We start from the raw sequence: 27,458 nt of genomic DNA on the forward strand, positions 1-27,458 counted from the left end.
AGTTATGCCCAACTTCTCCAGCCCGCTTTGGATGACCAACTCTACTGAGGATTAGTTAGACAGTTTCCTTGCCACCAAAGAAGTCTCAAGTCCAGTTCCAGGTTCTATGGACAACCTGCCGTAGACTATAACAGAGTGGGCTTGAGGCATCGGATACAGGATGCCGAGTATGCTGTAAGATGTTGAGGATTCTGTGTGGTCGATGGGAAACTTCCTGGGGCTGCCGCTCAGTTCTCGGTCCAGGAGGGGCTGCTTTGGCCACAGGGGTCAATGACCCTCAAAGTCCTCTTTGTGCCAACAAAAATCCAGTTGCCACTGGATTTCTGGTCACAGTGAAACCAGCAGTTCCCTTTGGTGAAAGCTAGTGTTCATCTTGGGCAACTAAACTACCTTCTTACACCTCTCCCAGGTCCAGCAGACTCAGGTGCAACTTTCTAGAGTCAGGACCTGGTCATTCGGGCTCCACGTCAGCAGTCTGCGACAATCAAACGATTGTTGCAACTGACTGGCCAGGACTGGATACTTCAGCTTTTGTGCTCTTACAGGAAGTCAGCCAACAAGCTCTTGGAGTTCACAGAGAGATCCTGCTATTCTCCTGGAAAAGGATAGCACTCAGTTCACTTGTCTGAAGTGCCAAATGACTCTTGGATTTCACCTTGTCTGTCTGGGGCTCTGGAGTGACATTTCCACAAGCCAGACACCAGAGGCACAGTCCTCTCTATGTTAGCCCAAGGATCAGCAAATGCAGTCCAGCAGTTGGGACAGCCTCTCTTTCAAGGTTCAGGGAACAGCAGGACAATCATTCTTTGGTCCTTTCTCTAGTCTAGATGTTATCTGAGGTCTGGGTGCCTGGGGTGACATATTTAGGCCCAGAAACTGCCTTCGGAGGATGCATTGGTTACTAGCAATTGGGCTACTAGGACCCTCCCTTCCTTATGATGACTTCCTGCAATGTGTGGCATCTAACTATCCCAGAGTGCACTACTCTGCCCACTCTCAAGATGGCAGGACCCCTCTCTCTGTGTGTGGAGCTTGGTACCACCCTAGAGGTGTGGCTGCCTGAGGGTTACATGGCCATGGAAAAACCAGTTCGGCAACTGGTTTCCTCTCTCTGTCCTCGACGCCAACCCATCTACCTCAACAGAAGAACAAACCCTCTTGTGTGTGTTCACGATTTGCCCTTCAAAGGCAGCTTCCCCTTTGAAGCTCGCCTTTTGGTCTGACACTCAGTACAGCTTCCTGCCAGGGAGAGGTGACACCTCGTCCAAAGGCAGATCTCTATTTTTTGTACTCCTGGGAGTCGTTCATATTTCTCCCTAGGAGGGCACAAAGCTGTCTTGTGGCCAATATCTGCGAGTGGTCGCAGGAAGTCTTGGGCAACAGAGGGGAACATTTCTAAAAGTTGCACTTCCTAAAAAGTTACATTAAATTCCACTTGAGCATCAAGTTGGGTTTAATGCAACAATCGTTTTGATACCTTGAAGTATCAACTTTAGTAGTCTCATTCAGAAGTTAGCACAATTGAGTTGGCAGTGTGTGACTCTGCACTTGCCAATGGGGCCACAAATGTTTCTGCAGTAAGAACAACAATTTGGGGTTTTTACTGTTTGGACAAGTAAAAATAGATGTCCTACTCCTTAATATACAGCATCCTACCTTAGGACTCAATAGGCTTGCAGAAGAGGTGACAAATATATTAAAGAGTTGATTTGAGGTTTACCATTAGTTTCAATGGCAAACTCGCTGCATAAAACTGCTCTGGCGGTGTGCAGTGGCAGGCTGGGAGACATGTTTTCACACTGTCACATCCAGAGTCGCCATGGTGGGACACTAACTTACATGGTATGGGTAGCACTGGTACCACATACTAGGGATTTATGAGTAAGTAGCGGTATGTCAATTGAGTGCAAGCCAATCAAATATATATTTTATAAGGGCATAACAGAGTTGAAAAACGAGGAGCATGAGTCGAAAACGTTGGGATTGATCATGCAAAAATAGGCATTTCCTTCAATGTGTATTATTTATGAATTTCTTTCTAGTTAAAATGAATCCATATACCTCAAACAGTGGAGATCAAATGCTTTTAAATACACCAGCTTATTTGCACACCAATGGCAGAACTTTGTAGCTTGACATCCACTCTTTGAGGTTTTTTTTCCTTGTATTCCCTTATTGGGCCCAATATGCAGGGGATGTTATGTTTGTAGAGTTCTACATGGCCTGTTCCATATGTTAGGGCGCCCAACAAACAAACCTGTCATACAAAAATATTTACTTTTGCCATCAATAGGTGAGGTGTATCTCTTTCTCTATTCTCTTTCCCTATCTGCTACTAACCATTAACCAGTGCTTTGGAACATTTCCGTATAAGAGTGAGAGAAAGCTCTCTATGGTAAATGGTATAGTTTTGAGATCACATCTGCACTTGTGATCAATTAATATTCCATTTAGATCGAGCATTCACATGCAGAGTGCTTTGGAATAACAATCCTTTTTTACGGTAGGAATCAATTTTTGTTGATACAGGAGACATGCAGCTTATTCTTATTAGATTTGTTGTGTTTAAATAGGAGAGATAGGAGGCAGTTGGTTGAGATTACCCAATAATAATATGAGACAATTGGGCTTTGTATATTGAGTAAGCAATAGAGAATTGTTTTTCCCTTTATTCCCATTTTTTAAGACTACACCTTACATGAGAGAGACTAGGCTAATGGTCCAGGTGATCCCAAAATACATATACATGTTTAGTATTTTACAGTGTAGCAGGTGAGTCCATAAATCATAACTTTTGCCCTGAAGAAGACACTAGACCCATAATGGGCGACCTGCTGCCCTGAAACATGTAGCTTGACGGCTGAGTCAAACACTCCTAGTTTTTAACTGTGTTAGTTGGAGCTGAAAGTAAAAACAGAATACTAACCCCACATACAATTTTTAAATGTATCTGGTGTTTAATACAATTGGGAAATTAGTCCTCATATCAATGTGATTGCATTCTATACAGAGGATAGGTATTAGTGTGGAAGTAGTATACCATTGTGAAAATATGGGTTTCCGCACAAGGCGCTACAGGAGCAATATAAGAAATTTTGTGTTAGTTTAACTTTTTTGATTTTGATGTGTGCCACTTAAAATTTCAAATTAAGATAGCCCTCTTGTACGGATTTAGCTTTATGATGATAACCTTGACACAGAAATTCGAGTTTGTTCCTTCTAACCTTTGATAAAATAATGTTGAGGAGCTTTCATTTTGGATACTTTAGACCTGCCAACTTCAAAAAAGATATCACTGTTTGAGGGGGGGGCATATGGATTTAAGTAGAGAACTGCCTGAGAGGCACTTCTGCCCTCTCAACCAACCAAGTCCCCTCACCCAAAAAGGAAATAGTTGCAGAGGATGCCCTGAGCCTCCAAAGAGGAGCTGGAAACTCTCTCAGCGCAGTAGTTTCCAGACCACCTTCACCTTCCTTTTTAGGTCGAGCCTGGGCAGTGCATGCGCTGCTGCAACGCATGTAGTATTGGATAGGACCGGGCGGAGACCTCCCCTCCGCCCGCAGGTTGTGCGGCGATTTGCCTTCTCCGTGTTCCGTGGAGAACGCGGAGACGGCAAATCTCTGCACACTCTGCAGCGCAGCAGAGTTGGCCAGCCCCCGCCTCCACCCCCACTATATTAACAATGAATTTTAGTACTTAAAAAGAAATTAAAACCCACTTACCTGTACTGCGGCGTCCCCAGGCTGCCCTCCTCCTCTTCGTTGCCGTTTCTTCTAATCCTTGCGAAAACTGCACGTGCGCCCACGCATGCGCATTTCTTGTGAGAAATGCGCGGCGCATGCGCAGTTTTTGCACGGATTAGAAGAAATGGCGATGAACAGGAGGAGGGCAGCCCGGGGACGCCGCAGTACAGGTAAGTGGGTTTTAAATTTTTTTTAAGTACTAAAATTCATTGTTAGTATAGGGGAGGTGGAGGTGGGTGGCATAGCGGGGCTACGCGGAGGGCCACGGATTTTGTTCGTACCTCCGTGGCCCTCCGCGTAGCCCCCCTATGCCCACTATGCCCAGGGCTAGTATTGGAGTATGGCTTTGAAGCCCCGCCTACTCCCCACCCATATTTTTAATTGGCTTGTGTCATTGTCCTTCTTAAAGGCTGGCTTTCATGTCATTATTAGGCTTGTTAGTCCCTCCTTGGTACCGCCTTGTATGCATGTTACCTCCCATAACGACTGGACCTTTTACTTGTCTTGTTACACGGTTTGCTATATCTTGGCTGTGAGCACTATTTGTTTAATGATTTGCCCCTATTCCACCCTCTGCGTCGCAGCACGCCGCACGCTTTTATTTTATTTACTAATAGCGGTCCGCTTTAACTATAGCGGCAGCGTTTCTTTTTTTCTTTATTTTAGCAGTGCGGTCTGCTGTAAGTATAGCGGCCGTGCTTAATTCAGGTTTTTTTTGTCTACTAGTGTCTATGCGGTGCTTTCACATTCATGGAGGCCGTGCCTCTTTCTTTAGACAAGCAGCATCTAAAGAAAGGTGCGCGGACACTATTAAAGTGAAAGCGCGGCAAGGGTGCTTTTACAAAAAAAAAATCTGTTTGTCAACTTGACAAACAGATGCTTTTTTTTGTCAAAGCACCACATGCCGCGGTTTTACTTTAATGTTGGCCGCGACCCATTCTTTAGACACGGCTTGTCTAAAGAAAGGGACGCAGTCTCCATGAATGTGAAAGCGCCTCATGGTTGCTAGTAAACAAACAAATATTTGCGATGCTACAGGTCTCGCATTTGCGAGAGTTTAAGCTATTGCATTGCCAATCGCTCAAACTCTCGTAAATGCGAGACCTATTGCATTGCAAATGCTTGTTTACTGTTATGATATTGACTCTTCACCAGGTGATCATGTGAAGGGAGCAGATATTGTGTGACACACAGTGGTACCATGTGAGTTGGCAGGTCTGATATCTATAGTCTGAAGGCACCAGTAGTAACAACGGTTGTAGAACTTGCATACCACAAGTTAATACTATGCAGAAAAGGACGGAGGTTTTATAAAACCGACTAACGAGTTGTCTTGTGGGTGGTCCCCTGGGCTTCTGCAGTTAATCCATTACCTGAGACCAGGCTGCTTTCTGTGCTTTATTTATTGTAACCTGACTCATTAAACACCCCCCTTACTCCACCTTAGTGTCCTTTTAAATAAAACGATAAAAAGATTTTTTGTTAAAAAATTAATGAATTCCTAAAATTTACTTTCAGCAGCAGAAAGAGGGGGTTTAGAAAATGTTCTTGTGGATCCCTTTCACTATTATGTGTCTCTACTGAGGCAGTTTAATCTAATTAGCTTGTTATTATGAGACAACATCTATTTAAAAAGAAAATATTTCCAGACTTTAAAAAGGCTTCAGCAGAACCCCTAGCAAGCCATCGCTGGTCTCTGTTTAGATGGCCTATTGTTCTCTTTCCCTCTCCTTAGCATCAGGCTGGGCCATCAATGACACACGCGCCCTGCGTGTGGCGGTGCCATTTCAGATGTGATCTTAAGAACCCGCCACTTAACCTGCACATAAACAGTAATAAATGTGTTGCTTAGGAAACCGTCTCCTCCGGAATGTCATGGATGTTGAATATTGATGTCTCAATACAAAAAATGCCTTCACACGAGGTATGTAAACATCATCTTGCTGAAGCAACATTTGGTGTGAAATGATTTTTTTTATTTGTATTTTTATAGATCCCTATCAACATTTTGCAGTTTTATTGAGTTGTGGAAGAAAATCAATGTAACCTTTTTCAAATGCCTGCTCCTGGATGCCGGTGTAGCACAATTGTTTTTGGAATATTGTAAGGAGTCACAAAGCCCTAGGTTAGACAATCAGAAATTTGCCCCAGTAGAAATGTTGCTGTGTAACAAATAATCACAGAAGTGGAAAGGCAAATCTACAACAGTGTAGATTTCTTTGAGGATTTGCACGCCTAGAATGTATGTAGAATGTATGCATACTGGATTTTCACCAGGTGTAAACTTTTACCTCTGTATATGTGACCCAAGAGGGCATTTGCACATAGTGTGCCCCATTCACAAAGGGCCACCAAGGAGGCCCTGCAGTCATGGCATGCCCTCCGCATTGCAGCTTCTCATTGTGCAGGTCCCGCCACTTGGTGCAGGACCCCTGCCACGACTGTGGGGCGGTCGCCACTAGTGCAGAGGCCTTTTGTGAATCGGAACCTTAACGTTTTTTTTCTTTTTCCCATGATTTGACGTTCATGGTTGTGGCCAATCGGCCCCAAAAGGCGGATGATCATGAACAGCATACTCAAGAGTGAGTCGAGCGTGTGTGACATTGTTGTAGTCCCTCTCTCGTTTTGGCCTATCACCATTGTCAGTCCCTGCACATGAAGCGTGACTCATCAGCAAGAATCTTTGCTGCCACCAGACTGGCATGCATGACCTCATCAATGCGCTTTGGTTTGCTGACCAATCACTGCTGATCGCCGCTGCATCCCCAATGACAAAGTTTGCCTCCAACAAACTCCTGCAGGTGTGAGGCTGTTGTGTGAAAAAACATTACCTCTGCACTGCCTTCATGACCTGCCACCTGCTATGAACCCTTGCACCCCGCCAGCACAACTGGCCTGAGCTGGTGACAGACATGAAGAATAAAAATACACAGAAGCCGTTGGAAGCACTTCAAAATTCAGCTCAACAGCAGGAACTGTGTACAGGTAGCATGGGTTTTTGAGTAGGGATGCTTAATATCACCCCCCTCCAAACTGCCGCTGATAAATATTGTGGCAGCATCTGCATCTTCCCGCTTAGTTAGCAGCTAGAATAAGTGATTACCAACACACATAAAGTGAAAGTAAGATGCTTGAGCAAACCAACAGCCAATGGTCAACAAGCAGATTCTCTTATTACCTATATATCCCATGCAGTTATTGTAAACCTGATTTCCCTGCCTGTACCATGTCATGATTGAGTAATTGGTTAGGATATGAAGAAATATTGCTAATGCCATAAAACCTATTAAAGTTACTGAGCATATCACCTTAATAATAATAAAAGGTATATATCGTTTAGATACATACAACACTGCTTGAATTTTACATTCATTGTGATTGATATACTAACGATGCAGGCCAGTGGTAAGTCAAGCACACAGCAGCAGGACTTTACATAAGTGAGCCCACTCCAGTGACACAGATAAAAATGCCTCTTCACTTCTACTGATCACTACACGGTATGCTGCCACTAACGTGCGTTTGCTGCTTCACTTCTGGTAAAGGCAGTATCCTTTCTCCACTATGGGGGTAGTGGTTCGGGTGCCTCTGCTGTTCCAAAAAGACTGAAATACATGAGACAGGATTATGTCATGGCACACATGCATGATCTGTGTTTGCCCTTGACAACAAACAGGCAGGGTAGGGGTGTACGTCTGTCACAATACATGGGACTTTTCCATCCCAGCAAAACTTTTTTAAGACTTTGACAAAAGCTCAATAGGTATGGCTTCTTCATATAAAAAGTCTGAAAAGCTTAAGGAAGAGCTTGTTATTCCATGGGCTGCGGTTGTGGAGTGTAGCTGCAGGGTCCCACAGCTTCAGTTGAAGCGTACAGCAAATTATCTAATTTCAGCTGGCTCTTGGAATTTTTCTGCATCAGCAACACCTTCCTTTTGAAGAGTACCTTCTTCACTCTCCATGCACAAAAAGAACGTTCAATAGGAGTAGGGAGGAGAGCCGTTCAGATGTAACTGATGCTCTCCTCTTCTCTCAAGCAGGCCTTAGCTTCCTCTGCCAAGCTCACTCGGACACCTGCATCCTTGGGGATGAGCAAGAGGCTACTGCGACTAGGCCTTGGAGTTGCTTTTGGTCCCTCATATCTAAGGCAGAGCTGGAGGCAATTATCTCCTTAGTCTTCGAGCAGGTAGGAATTATACAGCACAGTAAGCTTTCTTTTCTCCGTCTGTCCATGGTTGCTCATGGTTGGAAGTAGGTCAAGCGGGGCATTTTAAAGACTGAAACCACTCAACTAATGGTGGTGACCCACAGTGAAGAGGACTAAAATGCACAGGCTTCACACTCCCACATTTCACATTAGTGTGAGAGTTCCTGGAATGCATAAAAATCCTAAATCCTTGAAAAGGAAAAGCCAGCCCATAGCCCCTCTCACTAGAGAAACTGCCGTGGTTGATCCTTTGCTCCTTTGGCGCTAAGCTATCATAGTCTTCAAACTCTGACCTATGTGAGCTTAGTTAATCCTACTAAGCAAGAAAAAAACTCTCTAATCCCCTTTCTACTCAATAGCTCTTACAGGGTTGAACTTTAGAACGTTATTTCTATTCCTTCCCCCGCCCAAAAGGGCAGCCTGAAATCCTTCATTAGTCTTCCATATCATGGCGTATTGCTTGATCTTTCTTTAAATTTGCAGCTGCTGACTCTCCTATTGCAAGAGCTGTTAATGACGGAAGTCCACCCATGCACTAAAATGTCTTTCGTTAAGCACTGCGGGTAAGCTAAGGTGGGGTGTGTTTTATATTCCCAAACTTTACTAAGCACTGTGGGTGATTGTAAGGGAATCTGTATTTTGTGCCATTCTCCTAGAATCATTTGATTTCTGGACCATGGATAGCCGATATTTTGACCTCTGAGCAGTGAGGAACTTCTTAACAGTTGCACGTGTACCTTGCAAACGGCAGGTCCAGCTGCTTATTCCATAAACCTAAAATCTAAGCTGTGCCCAGGTTTACATTTAGAAAGATAACATGAGTTTATCTGCTATGTTATCATTGAGATTCGGCAGCAAGGCTGCTGGGTCTTATATCATCTGCCAATGATAAGGATGTTATCTGGGCAAATAAGTTTCTGCCCTTCAATTCCCTTCTGTTATGACCACTATATGCCAATGGGAATATATAACATTGCACATTGTTGAATGAGCAGTCTCTTCCAGACCAGGAGGAGGCCTTCTCTACAGGAATTGAAAACAGATTTGCATAGAGGGGTGGCAGATTGCTTTAATACGGTAGGACCATAGAGCTGAATAGCGTTGGGTGGAGTTACTAGAGAGAGGAAATCAAGGGCAAGATATGTTCTATCATTGTGGAATGTTGCCACTCAAAGCACTATGTTTTTGCTGTAAGATATTAAGGTAAAATAGGAATTTGTTAAGATGTTGTTAAAGCAAGTAGATGAATGAGCATGAAATCTAACTTGAGTCACTAAGAGAATACTGTCAATCATATTTGGGTTCACCTTATACAAACTACTGTAAGGAATTTCAATTGACAGACCTCTTTTTTATTTTATTTTGTATCATATTGATGCAGCGTGATCCAATAAATATATAAATATTCATTAATTGTTTGCAAAGCTAAAGAGGAACAAAGAATATCACAAATAAACATAATACAAAATCCTTCGGATCCTTACATCTTCCCCCCATACTTTCCAAGACAAGCATGCACTAGTCATTGCAAAATTCATATCGGCTCCTCCCATTTTCCCAAATTTTAGCTATTTTATGTAAGGATCCTGTACGTTTTCCATACAGTAATTCATAGGCATGCACTTTTTTGCATCTAATTCATTCACTGTGAAAAGACTGGAACCTTATCAGATTTCCAGTTGGCTAAAATCAGTGATCTGACCACCAACATAGAAATAAAAATGAACTGTCACTGTCTAATAGGGACAGATCTCATGGGATAAATAGATTATCTATGCGAGGAATATACTATGCCTGATGAAAGACTGGGTAGTGAAGACGCCTGCTTTACCTTCAAATCTGTCAAAAAGGAGCAAACTGCATGTGAACTAGTTTTTATGTGCCTCAGAAAGTGTAGAAGATCCAATGGCTTGATGGAGATCCACCTGGAATGCTCATTTTTTTCATCCATCTTCCTTAAAACTCTCCATGCCATTCAGAGTACCATCTTAAGTCCCCTCCACCCACAATACTTTCTTACCACCTTTTTATCTGCATCTATTTCAATATGTATCTCTTCACCCCTTGTCCTTTGCTCCATGATTGTTTTCCCTAATTCCTTAATTTCACCTCCAAATCTTGCACCCCTAGTTTTTCTGATCCTACCCTAAGTTATAACCATGTTGCTCACCTTTATCCAATTGTGCTTCTTTCCATCCATCCCCTTATGTTTTCAGTCTTAACCCCCCCACGTTTGTTCTTTTTTCCTTTCCCTTTTTCTCTCAACGAGCCCCATATCTGTTGTGAGCTTACACCTCACCTATAAATATTTGTTTTTCACTAGTCACCCAAGATTTTCACTGATCTCTCTTACCATAGTACCTAATGACATCCATCTCTTCATGCTGCCAACAGAAATGTTTGCTGAATTTGTTACAGGTTACTGTACAACCTTTTATTTTTTACTTGCTAGTTCTTTGTAAAGAGTTGTTGTGCATTCTCATGTACAGTGCTTGCACACCCTCCCAATTGAGTTGCATTTTACAAAATGTGAAGTCAATATAGGTGAAAGTCACTGCCTTTAAAGGTTTGAAACATGAGTGAATGTAAATTTGTAGCTTTTGTCAGGGAATATGTGTGAAGCTCTCAGAATTATTTTGCTCTGAAGGTCAGGCTTTCATAAGTCTGTTCAGAGGGAGTCTTGAACAAGCTATTTCCTGTGTATTTAGGTCTTAGCTCCAGGGTTGCTATGCGTGTTTACAGCACCAGCGATAAAGCAACCTGCTAGATGCAGCATATTTAGGCCATGGCCTGCATCCCCCTCACTCTTGATCTTGAGAGGTATTCTGCCCTTGGCTAATCCTTGCTTCTTGACTGAAAATTAATCTCAAGGCACTTCTCATATGGTTTGTGAGAAGTGCCTTCAGGAATGCAGGACTAAATGGTTAACATGGCCACATGAAGTGCTGCTTAAGGGTAGTTTGATGGTAGTCAGAGGGAGGAATGTGAGACAGAATGTTGAGTTATCATTAGACCATGGACTTAACTGCGTTCTCTCTAGAAAACACAGATCCAGTTTTGGGACCTGTTAGACCTGTCATCCTTAGGGTGATCTTCCCCTGGACCTTTTGCCATTTGTCTCCACATTTTGCTGATTGTTTTTGTTGGCCTTTGGACCCTAAGTACTTTACCACTGCTAACCAGTGCTAAAGTGCATGTACTTCTCCCCTAAACATGATGACATTGGTGTATACCTGTTTGGCATATTTGATGTACTAGTACGCCCCTTGTAAAGTGGTATACCATATACCCATGGCTTGTACTTCAAACTCTACTAGTGGGCCTGCAGCACTAATTGTGCCACCCTAGAAGTAGCCTTTCAAACCTTTTTCAGGCTTGCCACTGCAGTGACTGTGTGGGCAGATTACTGCCACTTCGACTTGGCATTTAAAACGACTTGCCAAGCCTTAAACTCCCCAATTATTACATATAAGCCACCCCTAAGGTAGGCCCTAAGTAACCCCAGGGGCAGGGTGATATGTAAGTAAAAGGTAGGACATGTACCTTTATGTTTTTCAGGTTCTGGTAGTGACAAACAGCCAATTTAGTTTTTCACTACTGTGAGGCCTACCCCTCTCATAGGTCAGTATTGGGAATTCCTTAATACACTTTTAATCTGTAAATCCTGATCAGAGAGGAGTAGCTTTTTCATGTCTCATATCTTTGGAATGGTAATGATAAATATATGAGACATGATAAATGGTAATGATACATCCTCCTTACTGGTGAAGTTAGATTTAGTGTTGCTGTTGTAGGACTGCCACTTTTGGAAAGTGTTATATTCAAATAAATTTGGGCACCCCAATACACCTTTGTTGGCTTGGGTAATTAAAGGTAAACAGATATGGGTGCCTAAAAGGGATTTGTTTAACACAAAAGAGATGTTTATCAGTGTATATGTCTCATAAAAGATGTCTCACCATGACATTGCATATTAATTGCCAATATGCATATTATTTGTTTGACTAAATAAATTCTATTAGCGGGGTGTATCTCTACTTATTCAGTTTATATCAAAATACATAACATTAGGGGTTCATAACAATAATTCTCACATACAGTGATAACAGGTATTACAGTTGTACTAGATGAAAAATAACCAGTCATCAATGCATAAATACCAATCTCCTTAATGTCAAACATGGAGTACGTCCCATATCTCCCTATATGAATTTAACAATAACTAAAAGGATGATTGGTTTAGAGGTCGACGTTCAGATATATCTGTGAGACCATCTTCAGGATACAAAATACGTGTAAAGATCCAAGACCCCTTGGTCAATGAGTTGAAAACTAAGATATTGTGAAGGTGGTCTTTTCAAATCAATGGAAGCAGACTTTCATTTAAACTTTTGTAGCCTCCCTTAGGGGCATTTTTAATTTCTTCACAACGTTGTGCAGTGTCGAAGAGCTTTTTCACTCAGCATCAGATAATTACATATCTGAGTAAAAGAAAATGGAGTGTGGTTCAGGGCTGCTTTTGGATAAGCTTAGGAATATCCTTTAGTCAGGGCCACTGGACTTGTATGATTCTGTGGCGTTTTACGCATAATTATGGATTTGCACATTAGCCACATAATACATCATCTGCAACATAACTTGCAAATTTACCCCCAAATTTATTTTTCTAGCCCAAAGGGATCAAAACTTACTAAAAATGCAGCTACACATGTTGCCGTGCAGTGGAAGGCCCTTTGCAAAGGTTGATCAGCTTTCAGTTGCTTATTGCTCTAGATGAATGTTAAACTCGTACTCATGAGGTGGAAACTTTGTTCAAAAAGTGTTAGCAATATTTTGTGCTGATTTTACACGTGATCACAAAATGTGCCTCATTGCACCACATAATTTGCCTTTCCTTGTCATAATTTAGTCCACACGGCTGCATTACTTGGTTTTCCCCACCACATAATTCCAATGCACTAGCCTTCAGTCCACCCATCCTTATGAACAGCCCTCTGTGGGCCTCCAGAGTGCGTTGGGTATTGCTACCTGTATTTAGGTTCCTCTGCCTCCGGCTGGTTCGTAGCTCCCTCCTCCACCCGACCCTCTTTCCTTTTAGATCAAAGGGTTAACACTTAACAAACATCTCTAAGGCGATGACAAACGAGAGGCGAGGGGTACATCTATCGCCGTAAATCGGATTAAAAAAAGGCAGCAGCAGTCAGAAGAGATAAGAGGCATATTCACCCTGATTCCAAGAACCTTTTCAACATCTCAAACAAAGGATAACTTTGTGGGCTTTTGATAGGAGCTGCGACACTCTCGGCAGACGCCGCACTGTCTCAACCGAGGGCATTGTGTCTTTGAGCCTCAGAGCAAAGTGTGCTGTAGAATCTGCGGCACAAAATGGCGGGCTTCTGACTGGCATTGAACGAACATTCTGCTCTGATTCTACATTAGTATTAGAATGGCGCTGGGTGTGATTATGGGGATCCTGTTTAACCAGCCCCGCACAATGACTCGTTTTCTTTTTGTTCGCATTCTTTTGCCGTCTCAGAAGGAAGAGGGCGGTGGAGAGGGGAGGTGGTGACGAAATGTTCCCTCTGAGCTCATAAACACCAGTTTCGGTAAAAGCTGTCGAAAATAAACTGAGCACGATGCTGCGCGCTCTGCTTGAATAGAGAAGTGAGTCACAGTCTGAACAAGGCTTGACCAAGCCAGTAGGCCTGGTCTGGTCACGCTGAAGTGATGGTTAAATTGATGACAATTTACATTTCTAGCATATGCACCAAAAATACAAATAAGAAAAAAAAGAACACCATCTCCGGAATGTGACAACCATGCGACTGCCATAGAAGTTCCAAATCAAAAATTGAGTATATTTTCTATAGGACATTATGGGTGCTTCCTAACAGGCAGGAATAATTAGAACAGGCATACAAACCTTTTTTCGTTTTAATGAATACCATAAGAAAATTTACTTCTTAATTGTGCAGACAAAACCTACTATTGGCTCTCATCGAATCACTGTAACCTGGGCATGATTTAAAGGTGATGGGATGACCAAAAAAAGGAAAAACAATTTTACGAGAGAAAGCGTTGGTAAAGTAAAACAATGGCCCACCAGTCCTGGCAGTAAAGTACCCTTCTTTTTAGGCATGTGCGACAAAAAGGCCATCACTCGAACTGAAAGACAGCCAGTGGCTGAAGTGGGCTGACCCATTGCCCTATGCTAAGCCTTGATGGGTGGAAGCAAACGTGAATGATATTGGATGAAGAGGACTGCGGATATTTGTATATATGTATATATTTTTTAATTTATGATGTTTTTGTTTATATAAGGTCCACAAGACAGTCTAAGCTATCTCTAGGCCAGTCCTGAAAAGGGAAAATGCAAAGGTAGTGTGCAACTGAAACATGACCTATACAATTACCACTGCACACACAAACATCCTTCAATGAATACGAAAGCTGTGCAGTGATTTCCCCATGGCCATGATATTTAGTGAAATAATACATGTGTGCAATCTTTGTGAAGGCTAAAGGCACCCTTTCAGGAATAAACAGAAATAATGGAAATGTGTCCTTACAAAAATGATTCCATCAGCTTTAATTTGCTGAAATGATGCTGAAGATCTAATTCATTTTCATTTAAGAAAAGATGCACTACTGGTGAGTCTTAGGGGATCTATCGTTCGAAAAGAGCTGCACATACGGTTTCTATTTTTGCATTCCACTTCACAAGGTGAACTCCTGCTTCGATTTGCTGAGGTTATCTCCTACAGCGCTATGGCTCAGGTGAGCTTGTCCTTAACACCACTTCATAAGCGCATTGGAGGATTCCAGCGCATAGCCAGCTGCACTGCCTGTACCACAAGCAAGCCTTCACCAAAGCCCATGTGGTTGGGCCTTCTAAAGAAAAAGGTACTTTGACAATTATTGGGATAAAGGTCCTCTGCGTTGCTCAAAAAAGCTGTGCTACACCACCCTGAGTCATATTTGGATAGCCATGAGTTGTTTTCCTTGGTGACCCTCAACATGAGAGGATGTGGTCCGTCGGCTACGCTGCCGCCTCTGGTGCAGGAAACCAGGGTTCGAGCCTCGAGGTCGCGTCCACATCTTGTGATTCTGGGCAAATCACTTAATCTCCCCGTGCCTGAATGTGTAATGTAAATGTAATGTAAATACGGTGCTATGTAAGGTGCTCCAATACCTTCGGGTGGAGTTTGCGCTATATAAAAATGCAACAAAAAAAACCAAAAAAACATCATACGAGCCCACAAATGGTTGTCTCATTATATAGGTTACGATGCATCACAGTGGGACTCTGATCTCCAAGAGGGCCCCATAATACACTTAGTCATGGGTCTCCTTTGCCGAGGCCAAAGGAGACTGGCAATGGTATTAGCAATATTGACTGTCCCAGGTACTGACGTTTTTATAGTATACTTTAACTCAATGGAGAGAAGGCCTACTGCCCATTCCCTATAAAGTCTGTGAAGTTCACCCTAGCTGGTTGCCTTTGCCTTCATTATGTTGGCAATACACACAACAATGGTTCACAAGTTCAAAATCTCATTGTCACCCTATAAAAATATTTGTAATCCTCACAAGTTAAAATGCTTTGGTAGGTGTAAATAAGGGGCTTATTTTCTCAAGTCACTACACATTGAAACATTGTAAAGGTAACAACAGTGAGCATCAAGGTTTAATTTTATATATTTTATTTTATTTTATTTAGTGTTTTATAGAGCGCGAACGTGACCCGTTAGGGTATCACAGCACTTTACAGGGATAACACGTTGTATACAAGTATGAAATAGTCAGATTAAAAAACAAATTTAAAAAAAACATAACTAGGAGTAGAAGGAGGTGAAACATTTGGGAATACCAGGGTGTATACAATGTTCAGATCATAATGCAGAGAAATCCAGCAAATACATTTGTGGGAGTACAAGGTCAGTACAAGATGTATAGCACTATCAGCCAGTCAGTCCAAACTCTAGCGGTAACAAAAATAAGCAAAGCTATTGAACGGTGTGTGCAATGCATGATTTATGGGAGAAACTTGCCCATTAGGAAGGTTTTGGCTTCCTTTTTAAATATTGACAGAGAGGGAATTTTTCTGATTACAGATGGCAACGAGTTTCGGAAGCGGGGTGGCTGAAGCACAAAGTCTCTGGCGGATCTGGAGTTTCTGGCTCCTCCAGAAACCATGATTTTCTGAGCAAGATATGCTGGGGATTTCGTGTGTAGTGCCTTGTAAATGATATATGCCAGTTTGAGTTGGTTTCTGGCTTCAAGAGGAAGTCAGTTCAGCGCCTTCAGATGCGGTGAGATGTGGTCGAATTATTTTGAGCCTGTTAAGAGTCTGGCGGCGGGATTGAGGCAAGCTTTTACGCAGGGCCGGACTGGCCATAGCGGGCACCGGGCATTTCCCCCATGGGCCGCCAGGGTTGGGGGACGGTTTTGGGCCCCTGTGGGCCGATTTTGTTACAGGGCAGTTTTTGCAGCATAGCTGCAATATCGGCCGCTGTAACGAAATCGGCAGAAACCGGCCCTGGTAAACAGCTCAGCCGCACCCCCAAACCCCTGGGGGGCTGGCCAAGCACTGTGCCAGGGCTGGTTTTGTGACCCAGTCCGGCCCTGCTTTTACAGGGGATGTGGAGATCTTGGGCAGGCCTGAAAGGGTTGAGCATCCGTATTCGATTCTGTAGATAACTAATGCCTGGACTGCCATTTTTAGGTCCGTGGCATCAAGGAAAGGTTTTAGTTTCCCAGGTAGCTCAGGCATATTCAGGTTGCTGTCCAGGGTTACGCCGAGAAATTTGGCAGATTCCACTATGGTCGATGTGCAGTTTAGTGCTGTGATCGACTTTGTCCATTCCTGGATGTCAGTGTTACTTTTAAGGGGGAGATTAGAAGGAACTCTGTTTTTTGTGCATTTAGTTTGAGCTGGTTGCAGGCGAGCCATTGAACAGTCAGCTTTAAGGCCTCATTCAAAGTGTAGATCTCTTCTAGAGATGAGATTTTGATGTAGATCTGGGTATCATCTGCATACATGTGGAAGGAGATGTTGGCGGTACGTAGTAATTCAGCTAACGGTTCAAGGTAGAGATTGAAGAGCGTTGGGGAAAGAGTTGATCCTTGGGGGGACTCCGATCGTTATCAGGGAAGGAATAGATAGATTACTGTTGACTAAGAATCTCTGGGTGCGGTTCCGGGGGAAGGATCTAAACCATTCGAGAACGGTTCCCCTTACTCCCATCCTGAATTTGAAGCGTTCAAGTAGTTTCTCGTGGTTGACTGTGTCGAATGCCAAGGATAAATCCAGTAGAATTAGGAGACATGTTTTGCCTTTGGTCAAGGGCTTGGAGAGCATCGTCCACAATATGGAGAATAGTAGTTTCCGTGCTGTGCCCAGGCCTGAACCTGGATTGGAATTCATCTAGCAGATTAAAGTTGGTGATATGTTGGCTCATTTGAAGTTGCACACATTTCTCCAGAGCTTTCGCTAGAAGTGGGATATTGGATATTGGTCTGAAATTGTCTGGAGTAGAAGGATTAAAGGTGGGTTTTTTTAAGATGGGGACGACTTGATCGGCTTTTACAGAGTCAGGTATGGACCCTTGTAATAGGGAAGCATTGATTATTGTAGTCCAAATGGGAATGATAAATTGGGAGGTCGCGGTCACACAGTTGGAGGGGAGTGGGACATTAAAGTGGTTATTTAGATTTAAGGAGGATAGAATTTTCGAGATGGAATGGTCGTCATATAACTTGAAGTTGGACCAGTGCGCTTGGTTCTTGGGTGTTGTCTGGGGGGGAGAGAGGAGAGATGGGACCCGGCAGGAAGAGGTCAGATGTTGGTGAAGGAATTAAGTTATTTTCATAGGGAGGTAATTTTGGCTGTAAAGAAGGAGGAGAACTACTCACTGGTTTTTAGGGATTTTGAGGTTTCTTTGGAAGTTTTAGCCAGTTTGTTAGATTGGCGTTTGACCATTTCAAAGAGCTTACGAGGTCTGTTCTTAGCGTTTTCCAGTTCCGATCTAAAGAACTCTTTTTTTGATTTCAGGATGTTCCTGTTGTAAGCATTTCTGGTCTGTCGGAGAGGTTTTAGTTGGGAGGCTAAGGGGTGCTGTCTCCAGGTTCTTTCTGTTAGCCGCAGTGTTCTCCTTTCATTGTTGAGGGATTCGTTGAACCAGGGTTTTTTGTCTTTAACTCTGGGTCATTTTAGCTTTAGCGGGGCGAGATCATCAATTATTTCAGACATAGTCGAGTTGTAGTGTTCTGTAAGGTCATCGACCTTTGAGAGATTGAGTGGGAGGAGGTCATTCTCGCAGCATGCAGCCAGCTCCTTCGAGATCTGGGCTCTTTGTGTCCCTGAGCCAGAGTTTCGGTTTCACAGGTTGCGCTGGCCCTGTCTTGTGGGTGCCAGACAATAGGAACGTGATATCGTGGTTGTCAGACAAGTCACATGGATCTATTGAGTTAAGCCTGACCGCTGTTGTCTTAGCAATGATCCAATCCAGTGTGGCGCCTTTCGTGTGAGTTGGTAATGTGCAGGCTTGAGTAAGTGATTGGTCAGCAAGGAAGTCTTTGAGGACGTTAACCTGAGGGTCATTGAGGTCATTCCAGTGCAGATTAAAGTCTCTGAGGAAAATGTGATTGGAGTGGGGGGAACCTTAGCTGTAATGATTCCCATGCGGTGGTCGATGAAGGTGTCGTTCTTGCCTGGGGCGTGGTAGAAGATGTGCAGTTAGCACAACTGGGTAGCGTCATTACCTATGGAGGGAGCAAGATATTACCAGGAGTCGGTGGGGTCACCGTGAAGTTCAGTGACGAGGAGGTCTGAGAAGTAAATGCAAGCAATACCTCCCCCTTTTTTAATTGCCTGTCAAGCCTTACAATGCTATAATTTGGAGGGACCAATAAATCTAGGTAAGGTGAGGATGATTCATTGAGACATGATTCGGTATGGATTGCTACGTCAGATTTTTGGTTCAGGATGAGAGTGGCGATGTTGGAGGCATGCTTTGCTGCTGATTGGCAGCTAATTAGGAGGCCGGAGAGAGGAGGGTTGGTGGTGCATGTCTTGTGAGTTAGGGAGGATAAGGGTACTTGCGCTAAGTTGTTGCTGTTTACTCCTCTGTTACGGAGAGTTGCGGTTCTATTAGAGTTGATTGCAAGTGTGTGAATTAAGCATTCATCTTTCCTGTCTGGAGGACTGGAGGCAACAGGAGAGAACTTATAGGATAAGAGAAGGGCTTGAATTTCATCCTCCGAGAGGTCATTGGGCTGCTTGCAAGGGCGAAGGTGTGTAATGGCTAGTGGCAATGGTCGAGGGAAGGGCTTGGTGAGTGGGGGAAGAACTGTGTTCTGGGAGAGCTTAATATTCGAGATAGATTGTTCTGTGAGGTTAAGGATGCTTTTCAGTTCAAGAACGGAGTTATGGATCTTCTGAGCTATGATGGTTGTTCTGAGGTTCAGAGTTTCAAGGGCCATAAGTGAAGGTTGAACTTGTGGGAAGGCGACCAGTGAGTCAGGACTTGTTCAGCTGGCATGGTTGGGTAGCTTGGTAGTGGAGCTTGACCACCCTGCGTCTATGTTTCTGAGAGGAGGGGTGTGTGAAGGGCTAGGCAGGCTCAGCAGGGTGGACATGGGTTTATTGGGGCGGGTGTCCACTGCGCTGTGAGTTACTAGTGTGTTAGTCACTATGAGTGATGGAGAGGAGCGAGGGTAGCAAGAGGACGGCGCTGGCGTTGTCTTATTGAGAGATGATGGAGGTTGGGGGGGAGTGGAGGGAGGTTCACTAGTAGATATAGGGGAGATGCTGCCCAGAGTGTCATCTTGCGTGGGGAACAGTATGGGTAGAGTCGGGTCAGTCTGAACCTTAGGAGGCGGGGTGCAAGTGGGAGTGGCTGTAGCTTTGGTGGACATTAATAGGAAGCCCTTAGCCTTGTCCTTAGAGCTGCATTGACCGGAGCTATGAGAAGAGTCAGATGGCGACTGCAGGCGCTGGGGAAGCATAGAGGGATAGGGGTCATGCACATATTTTTTAAGCAAGGTAAAAAAGTCAGCAAATTTGTTGCGATCTGTGTTTGGCACTTGGATCAGAACAGTGCAGTTTTTATATAGGGTAATGGTAAGGTCAGCTCTCAGATTATGGGAGGGCACGGTCGTGAGTTTGGCGCCGTACGGAATGTTCCTGGATTCATGCACGTTAAGTAGGTTAGACATGGCTGCACGCTACAGTGCTGTTTTTCTTGAGTAAAAAATAAGGTCATTGAAAATTGTGCCCTTGTTGGCGTTAAAGTACAGGCCAGAGATCAGAGTCTCTAAATTCAAAATTATTCTCTCAGTGACCTCCATTTGTAAATGTTTCGATCCTACATCATCTTCTATCAGGGTATCACCAGGGCAAGAATTTGCTTAAGTCCAAGGCCAATAGAAAAATAGAAAATATAAAAACGGAAAAACACACATTATTTAAATGTTAAATTATTGGGAAAAAAATGAAAACAGAATGACACTGAAAAATGGCAAACATGCTTTAGAAGATTAATAGCATATTAGAGCAACTGTGTGCCAGCCGTACCCACTGGCTCTTACAACATGAATATACACATTTATTCCAGTGCCCTGCAAAATTGTATTTGTAAATTGTTAGCATGGCGCAGCTTACATGTAAGTATTCTCATAAGTAGACTTACACATCAGCAGATCTCTACTAATATTAAATGTTGTACTCCTAATGATCCTGATAGTAAATTATATAGGCTGTTCACAGGGACGACTGCATAAATTTAAGAACATGTATGAAAGGTTGCAGGCTAACCAGCAGATCAGTGTGGTCAAACTTTGAGGTGTCTCAGTGAAAGAACGGCTGATCAGGAGATGTTGTTTAAGTGTCCAACCCCTGAGCTTTATAATGTAACTTGATTTTGCAGACAAGACACACTGCCTAATAGCCAAATTGATCCCCTTTTCCATGCTTCCTGAAAGGAGCCACATTGCTCCCCTTACCTACACATAAATAAGAATAGCCTACGACGGAACTGCATAGAAATATTAATTCTAAGCATTTTCACCCTACCAGAATAAAAGTCTTATTTCTCTTTAAAAAGAGATATGGCTGACTGGATGATACAATTATTAACATTGTGCTACTTGTATCTGATGTTCTACCTCACACAACCTTGACTGTTCGACTTTTCTGCTCCTTGAATGAAAAGTTAAAGCATTTTAAAAAGAAAATGAGTAAATATGATACATTGTACAATTCCACTAGGAATAAAACTTCTTGCTCAAAAATGAAAGGAAAGACAATGACTTACATCCAGATGTAATTAGGAAATCAGTTCCACATATTACCCCAACCTGCTCATTCATGTGAAAATTGCATTTCAACAGATCTTTCCACAGGGTCAGAAGAGGACATAATGTGGATATCAGATGTGCATAGTGTTTTAGACATCATCATATGACGTCATACTGCCTATTGTAGGCGCTTGATGGGACTAGTAAAGAGGCGTCATATAGCATCAAATTTGGCCACCCAATCTCGGCTGATAGCAGTCAATTTTAACCCCACCACATATTTAAAGAAGGAGAAAGTAGCTGCTTCAATATTTGTGCCACACATAGTCGTGCTGCAAGGAGTAGATGGGAGAGTAGACGGCCCTGAGGGGTCGTTGTGGGAAAACGTCTGTTGACCCCTGGATCTCCCAAGAGAATTGTTAGGGGTTCAAGTGGGAGTTGAATGTTGGTAATGGTCTGCACTGTGCTCTGGATCTCAACCCAGAATGCCTGGATCGCTCGGCATGATCACCATGTATGTACAAAGGTGTCCCTGTCTCCACACCCCTTCCAGTACAAATCCGAACCCAAGAACATCTTGGCCAGTCTAACGGGTGTAAGATACCAATGAGTCAATCAATCAATCAACCAGCTTTATTCGATTAAAATAAATAATCATAAAAGCACAATACAATTATGGGCACAATAAATACTAGTATTAGCTTATAAATTCATAAAATAGCAATGCAAATCAATTCCAGAAAAGACCAGAAAAGGAATGAATTACATCATGATTGAATTTCTACATTTTAAAACTAATTTTAAAAACATTAAAATTGATGCGGACAGTTGTTCTTCTCCTAATGTTTGTAGAAACAGAAAAGCAGGACGACATTGTCTTAGTCCCTTATTTTTTAAAATTGGCATAATCCACCTGTGCCTATTATAAGAGTAAAATTTACAAAAGAATAGAACATGAATAGTTGATTGAAAAGACACATCATCACATGGACATTTACATAACTCCTTCGATCAGTTGTTTTCAGTTGGAAAAGAGACAAGCCTGTGAAAAATGTTCTCAAACGGGTCAACAAAAATTTGTCATGCTCTCTTGTAAAATTGCTTAGGTAGGGCTGGAGTTTATCAGTGACCATTATTAACTGATGCGCCTGTACAGAGACTTTTTGGGATTCTATATCTCTTCTCTTATTATCCAAGTAGGATAGACAGCTAATTTTTAATTTGTTCCTGTTTACAACTAAAAGAGTAAAGGGGTCCGAAAAATATTCAGGGTGACCAACAACATTTTTAATGTACTCTAGCCAACTAATCTTCCGGGCCCCATCCAGTTTACCACAGTCTGTGAGTAGCTGTCTATTGAGCTCCAGCGAATCGGAGGTCCATATTCTATGCCGCTGAAGCACAGGTTGAATTTTACAAATGTCCATAATGTATGGCAAGCCCAATTCAGTATGACAAACATAGGTAGAAGTGCTGTCCGGGACAATCAATAAAAATCTTAAAAACCTATTCTCAATACATTGAAGTGAATTAACATTCTCATAACCCCAGATGCCTGCCCCATAGGTGGCTATTGTGATGCATTTCGCCTTGTATATCTCTAATAGGACCTCTGGAGCCCATTTCCTCAGCTTCTTACTGAAATTAAAGAGTGCGGCTACCGCTTTAGAAAACAGTAGCCTCCTAGTCCTAATGGCCTGGGTCCATGTCCCCCTCTTACCCAGATAAGAGAAGGTTTTGCAGCACTCAATCGGTTTCTTACCTATTAAAATGCGTCTGAAATGTGTATTCCCTGCCCTACATTTCATCACAAAGGTTTTCGAAATATTCACTTCTAATCCCAGTTTATCCATATAATCAGCAAAACAATCAACTCACCTCTGCATCCCTACAGGGGTGCGTGACATCAAAACCGCATCATCGGCATACATTAATGTGGGAATAGGTCTCTTCCCCACTTGTGGGAGGTCCTGGCACTCTTTCCCCAGCTTATTTCCCAAGTCATTAATATATAATATAAATAGGAAGGGTGCCAGGACGCATCCCTGTCTCACACCCCTTCTTACCCTAAAGTGCTTAGTGCATTCCCCTTTCATCCCATAACGAATCCTAGCATTTGCTCCCGCATATAATTGTCTTAAAAATAAAACTATCGAACTTTCCACCCCCATATTAGTTAAGATTCTCCAGAGTTCCTCATGGATTACGGAATCAAACGCAGCAGTCAAATCTACGAACGTTAAATACAACCTACCCCTTTTGGCTTTAGTGTATTCGCTGATCATCATATTCAAATTTAACCCCTGGTCAATTGTACCCATGCCTTTGCAGAAACCATACTGAAGGCCACTAAGTATCGAATGGTCTTCCTCCCAATCTTGTAACCTTAATAACAAAACTCTGCCGATAATCTTAATTGTTGAATCGAGTAGTTATATCGGCCTATAGCAGGCAGGGTCCGACCTGTTACCTTTTTTGAAAATGGGGACCAAGGTCGATTCATACCAGGAAGAAAGGGGACCGATTGTGCTACAAGCGTTTAAAACTACAAATGAGTCAATATTTTATACACATTTTCCTTATAGCAGATACAAATCAAAATTGAAGATTTAGCCGCTCCTTGCCAAATGGCCCCCCAAGTGTCGTCGGATATCTCTGCAGTCAGTTCCCTTTCCCATTGCAATACATACCCGTGTATTTTGGAAGGAGTCAACTGTAAGAGGTATCGGTAGAGCCACAATATGCCTTTACGACACATATTATTGAGATAGATGGACTATATGGTTATATCATTGTGCTGGAGAGTCATACGCTTGGGGGCCTGCCTGCCCAATGAAGTGCCTAAAGCTGTCGAGTTAGAAATGTCCAGATCTCAGTATTGGGGGGGGAGGGTGAGTCTAAAAGGGTAAGTCCGGAATCGCCTGCGCTGTCGTACCTCTCTCCAGTAAGCTTGGAGCAATGATGGCAAAGGCAATAGTGGGGGAGATTTTGCTTCGAATTACATCGGGAGCCACATCAGCCCCGGCAGGGAAGAGGGAGAGAAACTCTTTTCCACTTGAGCCCAGCGCTTCCTGTCAGGGTCCTGGTTCCAGTATAGGGAATAGTGGAGCTGTGCTACTAAGATATAAGTAGAAACATCGGGGAAGCCCTGGCCACCCTACGAGACTGGATTGCTCAATGTTGCTCTCGCCACTCGTGGATACTCCCCCCCACCCCCATACACAAGCCAACATTACCATGTGGATAAGTTTGCGAAGCGAAGGAGGAAGGGCCAGCAAAAGAGTCTGGAGTACATACAACAGTCAAGGCGTAAAGTTACATTTCAAACTATTAAATCAGCCCAACCATGAGGGCTCAAGGTTGCATTTTGCACTAAGAAAATAGTGCTAAGTGCAACAGAACTTGAACAGCAGCAGCCACTTGCGCTTGCTAAGTTTGTGGTTTCTCTGCTCCTGTGGTAGAATGTTTGCACCAAATTACTCATAATTATGGAAATTGGCATCATTGTTTCATTTTCTGTAATTTCGTGTCAAAAGAGTAACATACATTGCACACATTACTCTGATTACAACGGCATAATTAAAAATGTCTCCCCGTCTATTATAAGGAGCAAATCTGGCCCTAGTGCCAGTGGAGGGAGTCAATCAACATGTCTTTCCCAAGAGAGAGAAAAAAAAACAGCCTCTCCCCTCAAAGGAAGGACAAACGGAGCTGTGGCTTTACAATTATATGAAAAGAACATTTTAAATATCAAGGATACGTGCATGGACATGTGAAAATGGGTAAACAAATAATGAGATGGGCATGTTTTTCAGTGTGAAAAGGAAATTTAGAGACAAAATTAAAGCTTATATGGCTTAAGTATAACAATAATCATAATAAGATAACTTCTTTGCAGCATTTGCTCTGGCAATGTTACCTAATATAATGAAAGTAAATGTATCAACCTTTGAAATAGGAAGGGCTCAGTCAGCCTTACCGGCGTGTATCCTTCTGACTCACAGGCCACACACAGTTAGCCTTGAGCATTTAACTGACTGAGCTTTCTTGCTGACCAATAAACACGTGGGAGGAGATCAGAAAACAACAGAATTGTTGACGTTCTAGGTTTACTAAGAATTTACATCCACACCTAAGGGTAAGGGGTGACAGAAGAACGATAAAAAAGATTATGGAGGGGAGGTACATGCTAACCAATTTACAAAAGAAAGACTCCTGAGGTACTTGAACGTGAAGGGGCCATTTGGTAAATGATGTAAAAAGATGTCTCAGAGATGCAGCTGACATCATCAAACCAGCAAACTTTCTAGAATGCTCATAGCTGGTGGTTGTTCAACATGCAGGACAGGGCAAGATAACTGTTGTTTGATTTACACTGGATGACCCCTTTAAAATGTATATTGGTGGATAAAGATGTTTGCTTGAAGTACCTCTGACATCCATGTACAATACCTACTAGAGACCTAAATAGTCCCAGAAGACAGGCGGGCTAGTCCTGCTCAACAAAAGAGGAAACAAAGAAATGTATGGCAACTACAGGACAGTCATGCCTATTATTGGTGACTGTGGAGCAAATATGCTGAACCATAATTAATTAAATGTATTCAAATGATTTGATGTTGGGATCCACCCCTCCATGATCTTTAGGGGAAAATCAATGGCGGGCCAAGAAGAGTGCTCCATAAAGTATGTGGCTAATAGAAAATACACAAGACAATTGATGTGATTTACTAAAACATTGGTAAACTCTTTGACTGGGCTAAAAAAAATAAAAAGCAAACTTGCAACGAGGTTCAACAGCCTAGAAATGGAACGCAACTTTGTCAGAGGATGTAGGAGTAGGCTGAGTTTTAGGTGGTAGAGAGTGCCGCTAGATCGGGGCTATACTGATGTAATGGAGAGGCCAAGTGGGGGTGCAACAAAGACTGGTTCTCATTCTGGAGTGCTACAATGTATTTATATATAACATTGCAGAAGACCTGGAGGGTAACATACGTCCACAGGCAAGTTCCGCAAGCTTGCTTTATGACAAATATGTCTTCGAAACCTACATCAAATCTTTTGTGTGAAGGACGATTCATCAATACGAGCATCTTGGGCCTGCTGGAATAATGGAAACGCCTTGGTAGTGTGGAAGCCCACGGAGGTTCCTTTGAGTCCAATCAGAACGCAGAAGTTGAGATCCTTAATAATCATCGAACCGGCAGTATTATAGGATTATAGGAAAGACGAGCAAAGGATGTGGCGGTAGAATCAGTGGGCTGAGGATTGAGTGAGGTATACCAATCATAGAGGAGGAAATTATAGCTGGGTACATCTAATGGACAGTATCTTATCGTTCTTGATATAATAACCTTAAAATGCTTAAACACTGTGACAAGGTTGTGGGGATAACAGAAGAAATCAGGTGCACTACTGATCACCTAATTGGCAAAGTCTCAAATGGAATATTTTACAGATTTATGGAGGGCATTTCACCAGAATGATGACTGGAGGAAGTCTCGAGGGGTTTGTACCAGAAAATCGTGGATGAAATATCGTCCTATAAAAGATTATAACGTAAATATAAACAACCAAACTATTGTGATGTATGTATAGGTAAGTATTATATAGGGTTACTATACTTCAAGTATATGAACATTGAATATATATATATATATGATGGCGCCAACATCCTGTGAACACCCCTGGCGCTGAAGAAGGCAAATTCAAAGCCGAAATGCATTCTCCATCCTGTGTGTTACTTAATAAAGATGCCTCCATGGTTTCCCCTACAGCGGCCGCTTCTCTTTCTTTGGAGGAGGTTTGTGTGATAGTTTCAGCATGTGTGCCAGAGACGCGCTTCAGAGGCCCCCACATCGCTAAGCTGGCCTTGGACACGCTGGTATCTGCTTCGGCGGAATTTTCTTTGTATCCAGGGGACTGGAAGGTCCAAGGCCCACCTCCGGGCTCAGGAGAAGACGTGGTGGTGTTGGAGTTATTAGCTCCACGTTGGGTGAGATGGACTGCCAGACTTGACCCTGCCGAGTGGATGCCTGAATCTCGGGGGTTGATGCAGTCTGGGGACCCAGGGAGACATTGGAGTGCAAGGGGCACACGGACAATGGGGTTGAGCAATATCGTGGTGCCCTACATCCCGCATTTATATTTAATCACCCCCGCATTACCAACCCGGAGTAAACAAAGCATTGTGGGACCTGTAGTCATCA

The sequence above is a fragment of the Triturus cristatus genome, chromosome 12 (genome assembly GCF_964204655.1).
Source record: "Triturus cristatus chromosome 12, aTriCri1.1, whole genome shotgun sequence".
Classification (NCBI taxonomy): domain Eukaryota; kingdom Metazoa; phylum Chordata; class Amphibia; order Caudata; family Salamandridae; genus Triturus; species Triturus cristatus.